This window comes from Callospermophilus lateralis, chromosome 11, assembly GCF_048772815.1.
Source record: "Callospermophilus lateralis isolate mCalLat2 chromosome 11, mCalLat2.hap1, whole genome shotgun sequence".
NCBI classification, from domain to species: Eukaryota; Metazoa; Chordata; class Mammalia; order Rodentia; family Sciuridae; genus Callospermophilus; species Callospermophilus lateralis.
The window spans coordinates 74,811,547-74,832,646 of record NC_135315.1 but is presented as its reverse complement, the minus strand read 5'-3'; the positions used below and the strand labels follow the sequence as shown (position 1 = coordinate 74,832,646).

Here is a 21,100-nt window from a genome sequence, read left to right as displayed (position 1 = left end):
GAGTTTTGAAGAACGTACAATCTGCCACTATTGACTTCAGTGTTCTGCGTTTGTCAGTTGGGTCAAGTGTTTTCCAGGTATCTATTTTTTTTTAATTTTTTTAATTTGTCAATGGTCTTTTATTTTATTTATTTGTATGTGGTGCTGAGAATCAAACCCAGTGCCTCATAGATGCTAGGCAAGTGCTCTACCACTGAGCCACAACCCCAGCCCCAAGATATCCATCTTTTTAACAAATTTCTGTTTTTCTTTTCTTGCCTCATATGGAGATAGGTATATTAAATATCCTTTATGATTGTATATTTTTCCTTTTGGTTTATCCAATTTCTGAGGTTTATTTTTGGAAGCCTCATTAATAGATACATATAAAGTTAAAATATATTTTCCTATAACATTGATTTTACTGTCCTTACTAAATATTCTTCTTCATCTCTAACATACTTCTTATTTTTAAGCCTATGTTATGGGATGCTAATATCTTTTCGCTACTGCTTGCATGAAGTGTTCTTTTCATTTATTTGCTCTTCACTTCTCTTTGACTCTCCTAGCAGCCTACAGTGGCAGAGCACTTAAGGCCTTTGTATTGGTATAGTCAGACTATTTGTTTTTAATAAAATTATTAATATATAGTACTGTGTTGCTTAAACACAGGGGTGTCTTCTGAGAAGTGCAACATTAGGTGATTCATCATTGTGCAAACATCCATGCACGTACTTACACAAATCTAGATGGCATGGGTAGATCATTTGATGTGGGCTCGTGATGGAATCAAGATGAGCTATGTGAGGCAGTGTGTTGAGCACAGCATACCATCTTACAGTAAGCTTTTATATTGTTTATAAGTAGGTGTATACTCCAAGAAACAATGAAAAGCACATGACATGTTAGATATGAAAACCAGTATGATAGTAACAATTATTAAGTACATGTACTGTACATAATCAGATTTTACTTTTATAAAGTGGGCAGTGAGTTCATTTGCAGTGAGTTCATTTACAGTGAGTTTGTGTGTGCTGGGGGAGGCAGTTCCTGTGCTTTCCTGCAGAGTGGGCAGTGGATTCCTAAAATACAAAGGCACATGTCACACAAGAGAGGTATATAGTGACTTAGAGCATAGAAGTAGTAGGTTTGTGATCTACAGAGTATTTAAAATAATATATTATTTCATTTTTTTTAAATCAAGTTTCTCAACTCTACTATTTAAATCCTTGTTTGAGGTGATAAATAGCAAGATAAAAATAGTAGGAAAAGATAATTGGAGGTAATGAGAGTACAAAGGGTCTTGAAGGCAACCTTGCCTTTTACACTTAGTTACATACGCACTATCTCAGTGCCTCCCTTTGAGGCAGACAAAAAAAAAAAGTCTCCAAAATTTTGTTACCATTATTTATTGTGTGGAAACACTTGATAAAAGACAGATGGAAGTATTTTTAACAAGAAAAATAGGAAAAAAGGAGGGTAAAAATATGTACTTAACCTAACAGGTTAATTAGAAAAGCAACTACAACCAGCCTGGCTATTTACTCATGAGCTAGCATTTTAGGACAAGTGGAGAACAGGGAGAGGAAGGGAGGGGTCTGCTTTGAAAATTAAAAATTTGTGGCAGGATTTGGGGGAGGAAAGCAGGTAGAGAAGTAGCCTGTGTTGGGCTCCAGATTTATGGGAGCAATAAGCCAAGGAAGGTTATCCAGAGTGGCTCACCCACTGGATATGTCATAAATAAGCAGTAAAGCCAGCCCAAGACCGCACAGTGTTCAAACTAGCCAAACCTACTCATGCCTAAAGCATTTTATAATTGTCTTGTAAGATTCTGTCTTACTTCTGCCAAGCCTATAAACAGAGATCCAGGATCCAAAACTTGGGGATCTTGAGGTTTATTTTTGGAAGTCTCATTAATAGATACATACAAAGTTAAAATATATCTCCCTATAACATTGATTTTACTGTCCTTACTAAATATCCTTCTTTATCTCTAACATGCCAGCCTGGGATCTCTACTAAGATATCTTCTATAGGGCCAAGAATCTAGACAGCATGCAGATTCTTTAATTCTCAGAGTAAGACACAAAAATTCCACCAGGAATAAACTCTCTTCCTGCAGGAGATTGAGGGATCAGAAATTGTTTCCCTGTGGCTTTATGTGCTGCTGCTTGCCTAGAACCATTCCCAGTTTTAAGCCTCTTAGTTACCTGCATATGCCCATCCTTAAAGGATTTTCCTAAAATCCTTTCCAGAACTATTAAGAATTGAGCCACATATTCTTCTAGTCCAAAAGAACCTATAACCTGGCCCACCTGAGTATGAGGGAAAGAACAGAGGAAGGGAACTAACAGCTGCTGAGTACTGACTATGATGAAGCACTTTCCTTTGCTTTCCTTTTTAATCCTCCCAACAGCCATTTGTGGTACATTTTAATTAACCTGGTGAGTAAGGCTTTTTCCTCTGGGCAAAGAAGGTATGGTACCTACCCTCAAACCTCTTCTGAGGGCATTTGGCAACATCCTTTTACCACTAATTGATGTGTGCTTATATAACATAAGCATACCTAATGTCATACCTCTATACTCACGTGTAGTATGGTTCATTCTCCTGCTCCAATATTACTTAATCTTCAGTTCCAATTTCATAAGCACTTGTCGATCATTTGCAGGGGCAGGGTGATAGCTAGACAAAATAGGTAGACCTCAGTGATTAGCTGGATAAGCTGGAGGTGGTGTTAAGAGAGAGAAATTTGGGATAAATCCTTGGTTTTCTACTAAGAATGAGGAGGAGAGTGGGGAGAAGATGGAAAATCTACTCTAGGCCGGCCAAAAGGCAGTGGTCCAAGAAACAAGGGCATAAGGTATAGGAGGAGAATTTTGAAAAGAGAGTGCTCGACCCTGTCTATTACAGGGGAGGTATTTAGTGGAATAATGCCTTAGGAATGCTTACTACATTGCCAATATGCAGCCACTGGGGCCTTTAGCTAAAGCTGTCACAATAGTGTTTGCAAAGCCAGTGTCCAGTGGTTAGAGAGCAGATGGGTACACTGAAACTGCATTAGGTTCCAATTGAATTAGCTGGGCTTTCCATACTGTGATAGAACTATCACTCACTCCTTGGAAATGTTATTATTCCTGTTTGCTTTCAGTATTGAAAAAAATCCAAAATAATGTGATATGGCTATTGGATGGAGTTGGGCAGGGGTGGAAAACATTTGGCCATGCGTATAGAAAGAATGCTTCCAGAAAGCAACTAAGGCTGCTGGAGGGTGTGGGTGCAGAGTGCTCTGCTCTGCTGCAAGGGGTCCCCTGCCCTCTTTTCCTTTTTTTTTTCTTTTGGCCTTCCTCTCCTCTCCTCTCCTCTCCTCTCCTCTCCTCTCCTCTCCTCTCCTCCCCTCCCCTCCCCTCCCCTCCCCTCCCCTCCCCTCCTCTTCTCTCTCTCTCTGTCTCTCTCTCTCTCTCTCTCTCTCTCTCCACTCCCTCCTCTTTCTTCCCCAGTTGGCTCCTCTCCCCCCCTCTCGCCCACAGCATTTGGTGTTGATTCCAGCGGGAAGAGGGGGGTGGTTGGGATTGGAGGGGGAGACCATGACCTCCAGCTACCAGCACGTTCTGGAGCGGCAACCCGCGCTGGGCGGCCGCTTGGACAGCCCGGGCAACCTTGACACCCTGCAGGCGAAAAAGAACTTCTCCATTAGTCACCTGCTAGACCTGGAGGAAGCCAGGGACGTGGTCGCAGCACAGGCGGACAAAAGCGTGGGCGAGGCGGACAGGAGCCTGCTGGAGTTGCCTGGACTCACCAGTGGCAGCGACACCCAGCAGCAGGACAGTGAGTGAGGGGCGGGAGCCCAGGCATAAGCTGCTGGGGATTGAGGGCGGAGGCCCAGGTAGGGAGGCGGGAGCGCGCCCATGACCAGGCGAAGGAAGTCGGGGTTTTCTAGGAGAGGTGGTGCTAGCCGCCAGAGAAATGGCCGGTCAGCGTATAGGGCGCAAGGGGCGAGGAAAAGAGGCTCCGCTGAGGGCGTAGCCTAGGCAATCCGGGAAAGGCTCCGTGGCCAGGAACGCTCTGAGGCCTTGCGGTCTGGAGCAGGGACTCTGACCGCCAGGGTCTTCCTTTAGCCCACTGACATCTGGCAGACTGGGCGAACAGACTGTGCTCGGGAAGGGTCCCGCTGGGGCACAGCCTGGAAAGCCAGCTCTGTCTGAGGAAAGCAGCGGGTTAAGCTGCTGAGTGGTGTCTGGAAAGCTTCTCCGGGTAGGTTGGAATGCCTGGTGCGCAGAATCCAACTCTGTGCCCTGGCTGTACTGATGCCTTTTGTTACTTGGATGGACTGGCTTCTCATGATTTAGACCTTCAGGTCTCCAGCTCCTCAACTGTGGATCCTTGCAGCACTGCAGAAAGTTGTCATTTCAAGAGTGTCACCATGCAGATAATAGATGATGGTGTCTAATGTAAGGAAAGACCTCCACCAAGAATCATCACAGGTCTTTTCTCTGCCCAAAGATATGGAAATATGGCAGATGGTGGTGTTTCCAATGGATCTTTCCTGGACATTCCTGTTATAAGCCTAGGAGACTTGAGGTTGCAGGTGGCAGGCTACCTAGGTGGGTATCTCATCCACTTGGAGGTGCCTTGATCAGAGGAGATCGCCTCCTCTGAAGGAACTTCAAAGGCTGCTCAGCACCTGAGCCCAGCAGTTTCCCACCTGCCTTCTGCTCATTACGAGCTTGAGACACTCCCCACCCAGCTATCTTGTCCATTTTGACATTTGGCAATGGTATTCCTTTGGTCTGAGACTCCCTGCTACCTTTGACTCTGCCACCTCCTCCTCATTTTCTGGGTGGCACTTAGATCTTCTCCATCCTCATTCATATAACTATGATGATGTTGTTCTTTCCTCTCATCTATACTATAAGTGTGTGTGTGTGTGGGGGGGTGCGCTGTATGTCTTATGTGAGCTTTATGCAACAGAAATGAGGACACTGGTGTCCTATATGGATCTCTCTATCCCATATAGGAGTTGAGATAGCAGATAAAATAGGATTGTGGGAAAAAAAGATATAGGAGTCCCAGGACCATGAAGAACTCCAGTACACTGAATAAAGATGAAAGTGCCCCTGGGACAGTCTCCCAGTGCTGAGTGGATGGAGTATGGGAGACACTATCTCCAAGAGTACCTATGCACCCTCCCTTGACTTCTACCAACTAAAACACTATCATGGCCCCTATGTTCTGCCACTGCAGCTCAAGAACAGAGCTAAGCTATCTGCTGTGGTTCCCTGAATCACACTGCCCTTATTTTTTTCCTCTGCTCTTGGGTAATATAGCTCCCTAATTCTTCCTAGGGGGTGAGGTATGACTGTCCATAGGCCCAGGATCTCCAGATAAGGAAGCATCCTGCCTGAGCTAGGGACTGAAAAGCATGGAGGTAGGAGCATTTCCATACAGAACTGGGTCCTTGATCATATTCCAGTAGTCCTTTAAAGTAGCTGCTATTAGGTCTTTACTTAACAGGTGGAAAAATAGAGAAAATTGAAGTTAAATAATTTGTACATAGTTATGTAGATGAGAACACTGTGTTCCAGAGATCTAGCAGGTGACTCAGGTGTCAAACCCAGCTCTCAAATCAGAGCTCATTGTGTTACCTTTTTTCATTTTATCTTAGTTGAAGTTCAGATAATCTGAGTAACTCACTAAGGTTACCTAAGTAGTGTTGTATTATAACTGTAATTTCAACCAAAATCTCTAAATTCATTTCAGCCATGATATCTAATTAATGCCAGTAAAACTATTCATAATAAAGTACTTATTATAGGAAACTATGGGACCCCTGTCATGGTTGGAGCATCAGCATTTTAAAATACTTATGGCCAGAAGGATCTTATGATACCTTTGCTAGCATTTCCCCTGCTGTCAATACCTGTAGATATCCTCTGTGGAGAGATTCACTGTGAAATATTTTCTTAAGATGGAAACTTTGCACAAAGAGAAATGAGTCTAAATTGAAAAGAAGTGAAAAACATTTAGTTTCTTCTTTAAGTGATATATTCTGGTTTGACCTTTCCTGGCTAGTAGATAATGTAGGTAATGAGATAGATTTGTAGATTAAATAGGTTTGATAACTAGTTAAAAGCAAAAGATGTATACACAAAATAATAGAGTTACTTCTTATTAATTTTTAAATCAAAATGTGACTCTTTAGCAATGGGAGCAAAATCCAGCACCTGTGTTCTATGCAGACACAATATGACATTCTTATACTTAAATTTCTCATCTGTGTTATACATTATGGTGAGCACAGTATTAGAAAAGAAGAAAAATGCAACATAGATTTTTCTCCTCTTTCATTAGTGGGGTTTAAGAAAGAAAACACTGTCAATTTGGATCAAGGCCTTGCTATTCTGGTAGAGGACATTAAGAAACTGAATAATAACTTGTGGACCTTTTGTCTATGGCTGTAGTAACTGGTCTTTATCTTACTTCATCGTCTTCAGTGGTTCCTTCTTTTTCCCCAACCTTCCACTGTAGGACTTAATGCTTTAAGAATTTATTCTATGTCTCTACCTTCTAATTTTGTCTCTAATGTAGAACTTTCCTCTGTATTCCCCTTCATACTACCATTTTTCAATTTTGATAACTTTTCTCTGTACTCCCATTCTTACCATGTAATATAGCCAAATTTTCATTTCAAAATTTTTACCTCTCACAGTCCTTCCTGCTTATATGATAAAAATCTCAATTTATACCATTTGCTTGGTTAAGAAAAAAAGTTAAGCCCAACATCTCCCCAAATAATGCAATTTATGCTCCAATATATAAATTGCATGTCTATCACTCTCTTAAACAAGATACATATGTTATTTAATTTAATCAATACAGTAATTTTACTATGTTGGAAGTATATGATTCTCTCCTAAAAAAGGGGAGCATTATGATATAAAAAATTAAGCATCTTACCAAATATGCATTTCAAATAAGTAGATGATCTGGAATTTAAATAGTCTGACTTGAGATCCTTTTTCTCTTAAATACTATATTGTATTGCTTCTAAGATGCCACATGTAGCTTATTGCACTATAATGAATTCTATGCACAGATACCATGGAGATACTCTGGAAAAGCATCTAAGGAAGGAAGGTATAAGCTTGAAGTTTAGGAATTGGCCAGGAGGCTTTCCAAAGAATTAGAACTTCAGTTTGGAAGAATGCATTGATTTTAGTGTTAAATAAGTTAACAAGGAGTCATGGTCAACAGAACCTGACACAATAAAGACAGACATAAAGCTTGGAATGGAGGGAGAACTGCATTAAGTTACAATACTCCTAGAGCATAAAATATGAAGTAATAAGAGACATATATGCTGTCCTTTGTAGGTGGTATGAAAACACAGAAGTATATGAGACAGTCATTACTCTAAGGTGAATTTCCCTGAGAATGGAAAATAACTGAGAAAGGTATTCATGTGAAAGTATATGAGGGTAAACAGGTGGTGAAAGAAGAAAAGAGAATGATAGAGGGTGGAGTGTTAAGTCATATGTAGGGTATATTTGGTCCAATCTCACAAGGGAACTCAGAACCCTGAAAATTGCATCCATAACTTTCTGCTTTCTGCATCTGAAGCAAGTTACACTCCTTTCAGTCAACAATTAAATACCAAGGCTCCTTAGGGTGAAGCAAAAATATCTAGATTAAAAACTTAGGAGTATTTAAAAAATAATAAAATCAATTTTAAAAACTTAAGAAAGCTGAGCATAAAAGTAGTGAAAAGATTTTGAGTCATATGGATTGGGCTCTTACTGTTTCCACAGAGCCATAGGCTCCACAGGGATTTAATTGATCTCCAACTTCATTTACATTTATGAACAGAACAAGTTGCTGGCTCAGAAGAACCCTATTTTATAGTTCTTTAGTGATCATACTTATCATAATTTATTTGATCCTCAAAATTGTTGCATGTATGAATATCAATATATTTCATGATTTATGTTTTTGAACATCTATTCGTTTCAACACACAACATGATGGGCATGTGCCTGATACCCATCATGGTGTTAGAGTAATTAAACCTGAGGATTTCACAACCCTTTGCATATTAGGGAGTAGCAAGAAATAAGAATTAATTGGCCAAAAAAAATGTCACCACAGTGGAGGAAAGAATGTTCTGGGTGATTCTTCTTGTAAGAAACATCTTCTTGATCCTTGTAGTGACTACACAAGTTAGCTACTCTATACCTTCATTTTTCAAGAAGACTAAATTTCATTGTGAGATTTGGCAACTATTCTTAAAGTTGCAAATTTGGCTTGTTGCCAGGTCTTCCTGATTTGCCCATGTTCCTACTGCAATAGTCATGTCACCTACCTCATCATTGAAAATCCAGAACCAAAGGTCACATCTCATGGGTTCAAATAAAGGTTTAGTCCATCCTTTATGCTTAGCATCAGCTAGTTCAAAAGTGAAAGGAAGAATAATCAATAATCATGTATAAATAGCTTTCAAATAAAAGATGCAAGTGAAGTACCTGTATTTACCTTCTAAAATATTCTATAGAGTCTTTATTAAACACAGGTGTATTACTAAAATGCATGAATTGTGTGGAGATTAACATGGTAGGCTAATAACTATGTGGGGAAAATGCCTATGTAATTTGCCTTCTTAAGGCCATAATCTTTTCAAAGTCAAACCTAAATAAGTCATCTGCATGAGATTAATGTGTAATGAAAAGAATGATAAATAAGCTTAAAAAATACATTAATGAAAACCAGTCAGGTCCTTAAGATGGAAATTTGTTTCCCTATGAATTGGAGAAACATAATTTGAGAGTAGTCATTGTCAAATGAGTAATATTTTGGAAACTTTTAGTAATTTATATCTGATTGCTAATCAGAAAAATATAGTAAAATCTGACCTGCCAACTCTAAGATTATTGTTAAGGAAAAAGGATGTGAAAAAATAATATTGTAATATATATTAAGAATACGATTCTCTTGTCATTTGTATTTTTACTTTTGCTAGATGAAGATAAACGGATTTATGACTTTGTTTTCAAGCTGCACATACCATTTAGAAATTTCTATTGCAGATCATCTAATCATATATCTGTATGTTTGCAACAATATGAACATATGTGTATGGACTATAGGGTTTTTTGGTTGTTTTTATTCATAGTGGTAGGCAGAATAAAGACCCCTCAAAGATTTTTCTATGACCTAATCTCCAAAACCTGAAAATATGTTATGTGACAAGGCAAGCAGGCAATATGGTTAGAAATAAAATTAAGGTTTCTCTTTAGCATATTCTTATATTTTGAGATAGACATGGTATGTTGATTATCTGATTGGTTTAAATATAATAACAAGGATTCAGTAAATGGAAAAGGGACATAGAAGAATAAGTTTCACAGTGACGCAATATGTGAAATATTCAACAGGCCATCGCAAGCTTCTCTCTTAGAGATCCAGAAGGAACACAACCTTGTGAACACATTGATCTTACCCAAGTAAGATCCATATTAAATTTCCAAATAATAAATGTGCACTTTTTAAAGAGTTTGTGTTATTTCATATACAACTATAGAAAATTAATACACAAATAGATAAAATGGTCCATTATATTACATGCAAGTATATACTTGAAGAAAATAAAATTTTGACAATGTGTTAGTAAATAAAGAAATACAAAATGCATGATAACCATTCCACTAAACTAAAAACTTAGAACAAAGGAGTTTAACATCTTCAACGGGAATGGGAACACTGCAGTAAAGGGAAACAATTCAGATATTTTCGTGGGTAGTATATACCCTCCTTACTTTTCCCTTCAGGCTTTAGAGAATTTTTAAGAAATTACAGTTGTGAAAGAAATACAAATGTACATTTATTCTTAGTTACCATATTAGATAAAATCCCAGTTACTGGTGAGAAAAGAAAACGCTGCATATTGCAACAAAAGAAAAATAGTCAGTGTTCAATAACCACATCTATTCTTTTTTGGCTGTTCCCAAGCCAATAAAATATCCAACTGTGATGAGTTTTGATGTTGTTAAAGGAATTAGCACTTCCAAGCACAATAATTTTGTCATAAATGAAGGAGTGGGAAGGGGAGGAGGGAAAGGAAGGAGAAGGCAAGAGAGACTGAAAGAGACAATGGGTTCTGGCACCGTCTGTCAGAATGCTAATAGTTGCTTTTATGGCAACAGCAGGTTTAAGTCAAGGGAATCAGGCATTTTAGATGATTCACTGTTGCATCAGATCTTGTCATTTGCATTTTACTTTTGATCATTATCCTTATTAGGTAGAGGCACTGAAAATCATGTTGTTTATGCAAAGCAATTATTGAGGGAAAATATAAAATTTTCTCACAATTTTTTAGAGACCAATAAATAACAAAAGCAAAAAGAAAAGATGCAAGTATAAAAACATTTTCATTTTGTCATAATTTGGAATTAAAATTTTAGAAATAATACAATCTGAAGATGAGAATTGACATAGGATTAGGAATTCTTTAATAACTGACTTCCTTTTTATTAACATCATATGAATTGTGCTTTTAAAATGATCAAATTTTTATGTCACATTATCAGCTCACCTTTCCTCCATATTCATTATTCTTTCATAAGATGACCTTTACATTATAGGTGGGATGAGCCAGTAAATACTTCTTGTTGGGCATGTTTCTGTACCTGTCTGAAGTGTCCATCTCTAGGATCATCCTAATTTCAAAGCTAGGCTTCCTATGAGAAGAGCCTGTTTAAAAATTACTGCCTCTATAAATTGTATTGCTGTGAAAGATAAATAAGTGTAAAATAAAGAGAGGTAGAAGAAAGAATAAGATGGATAGATGATAAGATGTACAGAAATTGAAAATGAATGTAAAGATGGAGTCACTAAGAGACAGTCAAGTAGATGAATAATGTAGTATGGTATTGTAATATTAGCAATATAATCATATAAATTAGGGAGAAAATAGGCATCCTTCACAACTACAACTCCCTTACCTATGAAATGATCCATTGCGTTGTTTTTCTTTAGTAGATTATAGTTTTTTGCATTTTAAAATATATTCTCAATTATCTTATTTAATCTGCATATCAGTTTAAGTGACATTCCCTATCTCTTTACTTCTGTTTTAACATTTGTTCCATACAAGCTACTCCTGCGTTTTTTCTTTCATAGATCCCTAAAACATAAATGTGTGCCAATATTTTCAGTGACAAGTGCTGGTCTAAATCACAAGCATCTTCCCAATATGGGATATGGTGTATGGTGTATGTATGTTTAGTATATACTATAACATATATATATATATATATATATATATATATATATATATATATATACACACACACACACACACACACACACACACACACACATACACACAGATATCTCACAATATAACTTGAAATACAAAGAATGTCATCTCTCTGGCCATTGGGCCTTATCCCCCCAAAAATATATATTACCAGACCATGCCAGAGTATGTATTCTTTTATGAAGAGTAACAAAAGACAATTATGTATGCTTCATTTTTGTCTGTGTAGTCTTGATACTTGACACTTGATACTAGAGAACCAGGTGTCTTTCCAGACTTTCAAACACAAAGAAATGTGCATTTCTAAAATTAAAAATATAAGTGTTATGTTATATAGGTTGAGCATTCTTGATGCAAAGCTCTAAAACCCAAAATGGATTTATATCATTTTGGATTTTATATTTTTAGACTAGGAATGCTCAACTAGTAAAGTCTGAAAATATTCCAAAATCTGAAATACTTTGGTACAAGCATTTTTGATAAAGGATACTAAGTTTATGCCTCCTTAAGCAAACATAGTTTGTGCATTCTTAAATATCCATAGCAATCAAGTCTGTGATGCCCTCCTGTAGTAGGCACCCAGGAAAGATAACAAAGTGAGCTAATTCATTTTGATGTATTTTATAGCCAGTTTTATGTGCATTCCATACAAAACCAAAATGGAGAAATTAATGGATAAATAGTTCCCCCTTAGCTGTATGAACAAATGAGCTATACACATTTGCCAACATTTTTTTTCATATAATTTAAGACACAATGGGAGCCTGTTCTTCCAATATATTCAGACAACATTTTAAGTTAGATTGTCTGACTCTAAGGGTATGAAAAATAAGGCCAAGTAAATGACACTTTTATTTTTGTTCATAAATAATGTGATAATGCTATTTCCATGTAATTCTTTACATGTATACATAGAAGCAAATATGTATACACACTTAGATGCATATGTGTATATGCAAAGGCATACATATATATATGTACATATATGTTATACACACATATATATTATCCATATATTTTATACACACAAAGGAAAGATAAATAGCAGACAAAGTCTTCAAATGTGTAATGACTACATTCATTCACTATAATAGTAGTAGCAGTTAGCCTCTCAGGGGCATAATAGAGATGCTTAAAGGATGTAATTGCCCAATTACTATGATATTCTATTGTGACTTTTTTATTCTTTTACTTTGCATTTTGGTGAAACTAAATAGCATTTCTTTTACAATGACACAATTTCATCTCCTACAAATAACTAGTATGCTCTCCCAAGACCAAAATGTGAATCCTTAAATTTGTAAAAATAGAGTCAAGAAATCATATAGTTTTCCAAAACAGGGAAAATAACTTGTTGGACTAAAAGATACAACAAAGTAAATAATTCCATTATAGTAACTCCGTGTTTATGTATCCTGTGTTGTCTTAGGCTGAAAGATCTCTTGGACTTCAATATATAAGAAATGTTTTACCTAGTCAGTGGGCTTTTTTCATCATAGACTTGAGTGAAGTTCTTCAGTCCATCTCAAAGATCCTTTTCCTTTCAGTAATATTCATTAATTTTTTCTTTAGAGTTCATCAAAATAACATGATTTTTGTTTCAGCATTATTTTCTGTCTGAGCTAACTTGAATCCCTATTATATTTTAATGAGTGTTGATGATATCAGACACCCACTTAATGCATTTTTTTCATTTCTTCATGCCACCAATTTTGCCAAGTGGCTATTATTTCTATAGTAAAGGATTTTTAAAAAGTCATTGAAATGGTAGGTATCAGCTTGAGTTATCTTGTTTCATAAATTGTAAATTTAGAATTAAAACTAAATCAGTGTTTTGTGTATGTATGTTTAATTCAAGCTAAAAAATATGCACCTTGGGTCTCCCTCTTACTTTCAGCAATTTTGAAGCACCTTCTTTGAAGGATTCTGACTTTGGGACCTGGAACATATCAGAGAAAGTAGTGGTATATCTGGACACTAGTATTATTTCTTTCATTTAGGGTGCTTTCAAATGCCATCCTTCAATTCACACTAACATGAGGTTGACCAGATACCCAAAGAGCCCTGATCTGCAAACTGATGGATTAGAGTTTTTAGATTACAGTCTGAAAAGCAGATATTTCTCATTATTCAATATGTTATTTATTTCAGAGGATGACTTGAAATTGTACCGCTGGATTAGCGAGAACATTCTGATTTGGGGTTACATTTAGCCATTTTTAGGCATGGGGCCAGAACAATCATATAATTTAGAATCCATCAGTTAACTTGGACTTACATTTCCTGCCTCTTGCCTTTCTGTGTTCTTAGATGCTGGTCTATTGGGATTTTATAACACAATGGGTTATGAATATATAGTTTTTTTGTGAATCCCCACCACTGGCATGCAGTACAGTTAATTTATCCATTTTTCAGATCCTCTGCCATATGTCAAGTAATCCTCTGAAAGAGGTCATACCTATCACTTCTTATGGCTTATAAAGTCTTTTCTTCTTACTACATACAGACCTTTAAGATTAATGTTCTTTCTTTTCTCTGATCTATGGGGAAATATCACACTCTCTCAGTTTGGCTTTAGCATGCCAGGTGAGAGAAGTTATTTCCTGCAGAAATAGGAGTGGCATGTGAAAGGAAGTGATATAGTCAGTATTGAAATAGATCACATTCTAGAATGCCCAAAGAATTGAAGGATGTGTTATTCTGTTTTTTTTTTTCAAAAATTCCAAATGGTTAATTTAGCATTGCAGAAAATAAACCATTGTTCACATTTTACTTCATATTGCAGGCAAGATTTGCCCTTGCAGTCTTTACTGCTAAATCCAAGTAATGACATTTGGGAGAGTCATTGCTAGCCAGGAGTTTTGGTGACAATGTATCATGATGTATCATGACAAAGTAATGACCTATAACCAGCACAAAATACTTACATAGGTAAGAAGGTCTTCTTTGTTTTAATACAAACTAGTTTCAAAGAACTGTGTGTTTGTGATCAATAACAGTGCTACAATCATTATTCTAATAAGATGAACTTAGCCAGGAATTGGGAAATCATACATGCTTGACATCTTTTCTTATAACGAGAGATATGAAATTAGCTAGAAATTGTGAATGCAACTACAACTAACAGTAAGAATGGCTTTCTGGGCCCAGGATCAGGAAAAAAATGGTGTTGGTGCACTTTGATTGATCTGAGTAAAACAAATATCTCTTCTCTACCTATTATTCTAATCTTCATTGATAAATAACTCTCTCTCACAGAGATGCATACATTTTAATATTTTTATTGAAGTTGCTTATATAGGTTGAGGCACCATAAAATATTATTTTCCCAAGGTCTTTCATGCCTTACTTGAAGCCTTATCCCAGGATTTTTATTGATTCTATAGTTTCCTCTGTCTTATGGCTCACATATTTGCTTCTCCATTGATGCTACCTCTAACTTGTAGTTATTCATTTTCTATACACCAATCAATGTCACTTAAGTGGAAACATTTTCACAAAGTTCATTTATGATATGCTGTACTCTATGGGTTGCAAACACATATGTTTTTCATCATTAATATTTTGCAAATGATTTAATGAATAAACTTTCTTTATGATTTCTATCTCTCCTCCCCATGGTTCTGTTTTATATCTGTTACTTAGGTCTGAAGAAAACTAAGCAGCACATGTATTATTTTGTGGTTGCTTGGGAAATATTATTGTAATATGAAAGGCTTAAGATATAAAGTCACACTATTCTCCACCTGACTTCTGAACCAATGCAGAGATAAAATAAGACAGATAAACATTTCATCTGCATTACAGGTGACTCTTAAGTAAAATGTTACTAATTATAATCTTAAAATTAGAAAAAATATTGATTCTGTCTCTGGTAACTAACTAACTGCAGACAATCTTTCAACATGGCAGAATGCCTTGGAAACAGGACATGGCATGTCTATTTCCTGAAGGCAAGCTGTCTCCAAAGCATAACGCTGAGCTGCAACATGCTTAGCACCCTAATCCAACCCATTCTCAGGAAGCTCATGCTTTCCCTTGAAGAAGTTTTGTGGGAGTCAGGAGAGGTGAGGAGTATTACTATATGATGTCCCTCTGAGGGATTTCACAATTTCCATTCAAATAATATCAAAATATTTTGATAGAACACTAAAAACTCAACTAAAATGTACTCAAAAGTGATAAAAATGTACATGCACTGCTTTCTTTTACCACAGCAAATAGATAAAATAATTTAATAATTTTCGAGGTTTCCCTTTAGGGGAACTTTCATCTGGGATAGAGTGATATTTCTACCATAATTTCTACATTAATGAAGTTTTGAAATGGCATATAATGCTGAAAAACTGTCTAAACCTAATGTAAGAAGAATTTTGCTATGATAAAAGAAGCTCTCAATCAAAGAATTTTGAGGAAAAAGAAAAGTGAAATAATACTTTAAATTTCACTTTCAAAATAAAAATATGGCCATAAAGTATGCAGTAACATGTGTCAGAAAAGAAAAACAGAAATGTGATTGCGACAGGAAAAAGAAGAAATTTTAAATTATAGGTACCCATTGTCATTCAAAGAGTCCTTCTTTTGACTGATTTATCTAGTATAATCCTATAAATCTTACATCAAAGGTAATGACTAAATTTTGTAGAGCTACAGGAGGAATTAATCAATACATTATAGGAGATCTTAACAACAAAAAACTTGCAAATATATCTGTGGCCAGTTCTATAAAATTAAATGTCCCAGTAGCCCTAAAATACAGGTAAAATTTGATTAAATCTGCCAAGAGGTTAAAAAAACAAGGACTTCGTCAAAATTATGATTTTTCCCCCTGAACCTCCATGCACCTTCTATCAAAAGCTTGCTAGTGAAAAGAATCATCAACATTGTAAATGTGGTTCAACAAAGAATAATTAAATAGAAAATACATTAAATGATTTTGTTCTCCTGAAAATACTTTTCTTTTCAAGGCAAGCTATTTTTTTTTTTTACCACAAGACTGAGAATTTAGGGAGCGCGAGGCGCCGCTGCCGCCGCTGCTCCGCTCGGTTGCGTCTCCTGGGCAGCGGCGGGACCAGCCGCCGCGGCGGCGGAGGGACGGGAGCTGGGAGCCACGGTCCAGCAGAGTTGGGTAGGGGAGCACCCGCGCCTCCGCGGCGTCATGGGGCCCCTTCCCAGGCCTCAGCAGGCACCAGCCGCGGGAACCCCCAGGCCTCCTAGCAGCCAAGCCTGAGCAACCCCCGGGTTCTCAGACACTCGCTCCCTACTCCCTATTTTTTCCTCCTTTCGCCACCGTTACCGCTTGTGCACACGGTTATAGCAACAGAGCCGCCATCCCGCCTCCGGCTGGAGGCGCCCGGAGCCCCAGAGATGAGGACCCCACCGGTGAGCGATGCCGCCCCGGAAGGCGCCCCTCAACCAGCGGGCGGCAGGCTGCGTGTCCTCAACAGCTGCGTGCCCCTGTCGCATCAGGTGGCCGGCACATGTACGGAAAGGACAAAGTGGGTATACTGCAACACCCAGATGGCACAGTTTTGAAACAGTTACAGCCACCTCCAAGGGGCCCGAGAGAGCTGGAATTTTATAATATGGTTTATGCTTCTGATTGTAGTGATGGTGTTCTTCTAGAGCTTCGAAAATATTTGCCAAAATATTATGGCATCTGGTCACCTCCCACTGCACCAAATGATTTATACCTAAAACTGGAAGATGTGACCCATAAATTTAATAAGCCCTGTACAATGGATGTAAAGATTGGGCGAAAAAGCTATGATCCTTTTGCCTCATCTGAGAAGATTCAGCAACAGGTCAGTAAGTACCCATTAATGGAAGAGATTGGGTTCTTGGTGCTTGGCATGAGGGTTTATCAGGTTCATTCTGATAGCTATGAGACACAAAATCAGCACTATGGAAGAAGCTTAGCAAAAGAAACTATAAAGGATGGAGTCTCCAAGTTTTTTCCTAATGGGTTCTGTCTAAGAAAAGATGCTATTGCTGCCAGTATTCAGAAGATTGAGTAAATTCTGCAGTGGTTTGAAAGCCAGAAGCAGCTTAGCTTTTATGCAAGTTCATTACTATTTGTTTATGAAGGTTCATCTCAGCCAACCACTACAAAATCAAATGACAGAACTTTGGCAGAAAAGTTTTTGTCCAAAGTACAATTGTCAGACACAGAGTTACTGGAGTACAACAATAACTTTCATGTGTTAAGTTCCACAGCAAATGGAAAAATAGAGGCTTCAGTAGGCAAAAGCTAATCCAAGATGTATGCTCGTCACAGAAAAATGTATTCAAAAAAACATCACAGTCACACTTCATTGAAAGTTGAAAATATGGAGCAAGACAATGGGTGGAAAATCATGTCACAGGAACATTTAAATGGAAATGTACTTTCCCAACTGGAAAAAGTTTTCTACCATCTTCCCACTGGTTGCCAAGAGATTGCGGAAGTAGAAGTGCGAATGATAGATTTTGCTCATGTGTTTCCTAGCAACACAATAGATGAGGGATATGTTTATGGTCTAAAGCATTTAATTACTGTACTTCGAAGTATTTTAGACAATTGAATCTTTTGCTGCAGTCTTTTTAAAGGGTGGACTAATCATCATAAAGAGCAGCAGTCAGTATCTCTGCACCTGTAATGCTGTGTAAAAACATTATTGTATTGTGAGTCAACATTTTATTTGTCTTTATACTTTTGGTAGAAAGGTTAACTTTTTTATAATCTTACTCAGGAATACTAATTTGTTCATTAGAAAACTATGAAGAATAAAGAAACATGAATGTTAAGCAGGGAATGTGGTGGTACATGGCCTAAACATCTATTTGGCTCAAGCAAAATGCAAACCATTATTCAGTAAGAGTTTATTTAGCTTTCTGTAGCCAATGTATCATGAAATTTGTCCACCCAACCTTGAAAATGAGCCAAATCTAACCTATGACATAATTAGAACACCTTCAAAATCTAGAAAGCACAGGTTGATATCCTTAGTATTGCTCTGTATGAAGTTATTAAAACTGGAGAAAATTCTACTTCACAAATTAGTACCATTTAGGTTTTATATTAAAAGTTCAGACCAGCATATCAAAAGGTGCTTCTTATTGAAATGATTTAGAATTGTTGCATTTCAAAAGCAGGTTTTCCATTTAATTTCCATTTATCTATGTAATACAAAATATTGTACTTTGTGAAATACACAGCGGAAATGGACAAGAACAACAACAACAACAAATATCCTGAAATTAAAGGCACTGATGGTTTTTACCAGGGTCAGAAGAGAGAAATTATTTGCAAGAAACAAAATTTTTTCTTTAAAATTCTTTTATTGCAAGTTCTTTTGTGACAAAAATGGAATCTATATTTACTACAATGTGAGAAGACATTACATGATATGTAGGTATATATATAATACTTTTTCTCAAACAGAGGCTTCAAAAAGGTGAATGATTGAAATTTTATTTTTCCTCTAAACAATGTTTTAGAGTGTTTTGCTTTTAAAATTCATGTATTTGTGGTCCTACTTAGTTAAGCAGTGGTATAAACATTTGTTGCTAAATATAGTGTTTCTCAGAATTTGGTTAAGCAGTGAAAAACAGCATCTGATCATATAAGTGTTTTTAAAAATACTGTGTGTAAATTAGTACATTGTATAGGGTTTGGCGCATATCTAAATCTGTGCTTCTGTTTTACTATTATTCATAACAGCTTTAGATCATATTAAAAGAGAAACTAATTTTATTGGGGGAAGAGGCAAAAACAGATTTGTAAATATTACCTTTGTTTACACACACCACCTTTTAAAAAATAACTAGGTATTTTTCATTGAAAACTTGTAAGACTTTAAAATTAAATTTGAAAATAATTTGATGTTAATGTTTTCAAAGCACTTTGTTTCATTAGTAATACATCTAAGTAGTTGAGCAGTTTTATCATATTCCTGGAACACATTTTGAAGTTATGATTTAAGAGCTTTTCCTTCTCTTTTTACCTCAGAATCACAATTTAAACTTTTAAATCCAAGTGCCATTTTTATGTGGTATGGAAGAAATTTTTTTCTTAGCTTCCCAACTCTCACTGAGGGTACTTTGCAAATATCTGAGTCCAAACAAAGTCACCAGATAAATTTCTACGAATACTATACTTAGCACATCTTTTAAACTGGCATAACTTTATATGCATTTTGTTATTTTTATTTAGAATTAGTGTAAAATATTTTTCCTTGGGATGTAATGGTTTTTTGTATTCCCAAGTGGGTATTGGCCATACATTTTTGTGGGAATGAAATTCAAGTCTTAATTAATAAGAAACTTTTTAAATTTTACTTTTTTTTTCTTCAATATGGACTTTTGTTGTTGTTGTTACTTAGATAGTGTTAAGCTCATATAAATGAACACTATGTTGAATCTTCAGAGGATTTTTGTATGGGATTGTGTCAGCCTATGTACATTAAATTTAATAAATTTAAGTATTATCAGATTATTTGCACATTTTAGTTCAATAAAGTCTGAATCAGCTGTTCTAGATTTTCTTTATCTGTATTTGGAAATAGAGTTTTGTAAAGTCAATGTCTTGCCTTTCTGATAAAATAGATCATGTTTTGTTTTAATAAAACAAGAAGTGCTTTTATCTTTGTTTTTCAGGGAAGGGATTAACATTTAATTCTTTTTGTTTACATTTTTTATCACTGTTACCCAATGACCATTTTATGTTATTACTTTATAAGTAAGCTTGTATGTAACAGAATAAGTATCTGTTTCTGTAATCTACATGTGACTATTATCTAGTCCTGTCTTAAGATTATGCGGAAGTATGCCACTGTGATCACTATTCAGCAAACATGTTTGAACATGTAAATGTTTAAGAAATAAGAAAATTAATGATATGGTTTGGATTAATAGGATTATTAATTTTTTTCTCCCCTAGGAAGCATAAATAATAATGTTAGTGTATTTCTTATGAAATGCACTCATATGAACGACTTTTAAGAAATTGTGGATGTGAATACATTTCTCAAATGAAATTTAAATTGTAAAATAGTTTTATAATAAAGTATTTACATTAATTGATATTTTAATATGGATGGAAGTTGCATAGATTCAAGTAAATTAAAATCCACGATAAATGATACATATTTTATCTAAAGAGTTCTTCAAGAAATAATTATGAAAATGTGTATATTAAATGGCTCTAACGTGGAGCTTGTGGTATTTCAAATTGGTATTCATGATTCTTTGTTTTATGTGTCTGAAAAGATTGTACTTATTATGCCTCTTTACACTACAATTTGCTACTGTGGGCCTCAAAACTGATATACTGAATTAGAACTTTTAATGAATTTTGGATTAAGTATAATTTAGTATTTATGATTTCCAAGATATTCTTATCATGTCTGTAAAGTCTCTACCAAATTATAATATTTGAAAAGGAATTAATTTCCATAGTTCTTTGAGTTGTAGTTTTCTTGCTTCAGGAACCTGGAAACACATTTTTAATTTTATTTTTTAAGGATATTGGAATATTATAGGATAAACAAACTAGAACAATGAAATAATTTTATTATAAAATTACAGAAATCATGTCCACTATTTTAAAGCATTGTCATCTTTTTAGTACCATTTTATCTTAGAGTTTGACATTTAAACTTGATTTGCTTTAAAAATTGTTTACAGTGCTTTCTAATTTTATTCCTTATCCAATGCCTTTAACCTTGATTTGGTATATTTGTAGCTTCAGTTTTCCTTTCTATTGTATCTTATAATGTCTTTAATAGCCCAGGAGTCATCAATTTCTTCTTAAAAAATTGACAGTTTGAC

At 35.9% G+C, this 21,100-nt stretch overlaps 1 pseudogene; it reads left to right on the top strand.

Annotated features, from left to right (window-relative positions):
• Positions 1-4,492: 4,492 nt before the first annotated feature.
• On the top strand, positions 4,493-17,853 carry LOC143410605 (inositol polyphosphate multikinase-like; annotated as a pseudogene).
• Positions 17,854-21,100: the final 3,247 nt, after the last annotated feature.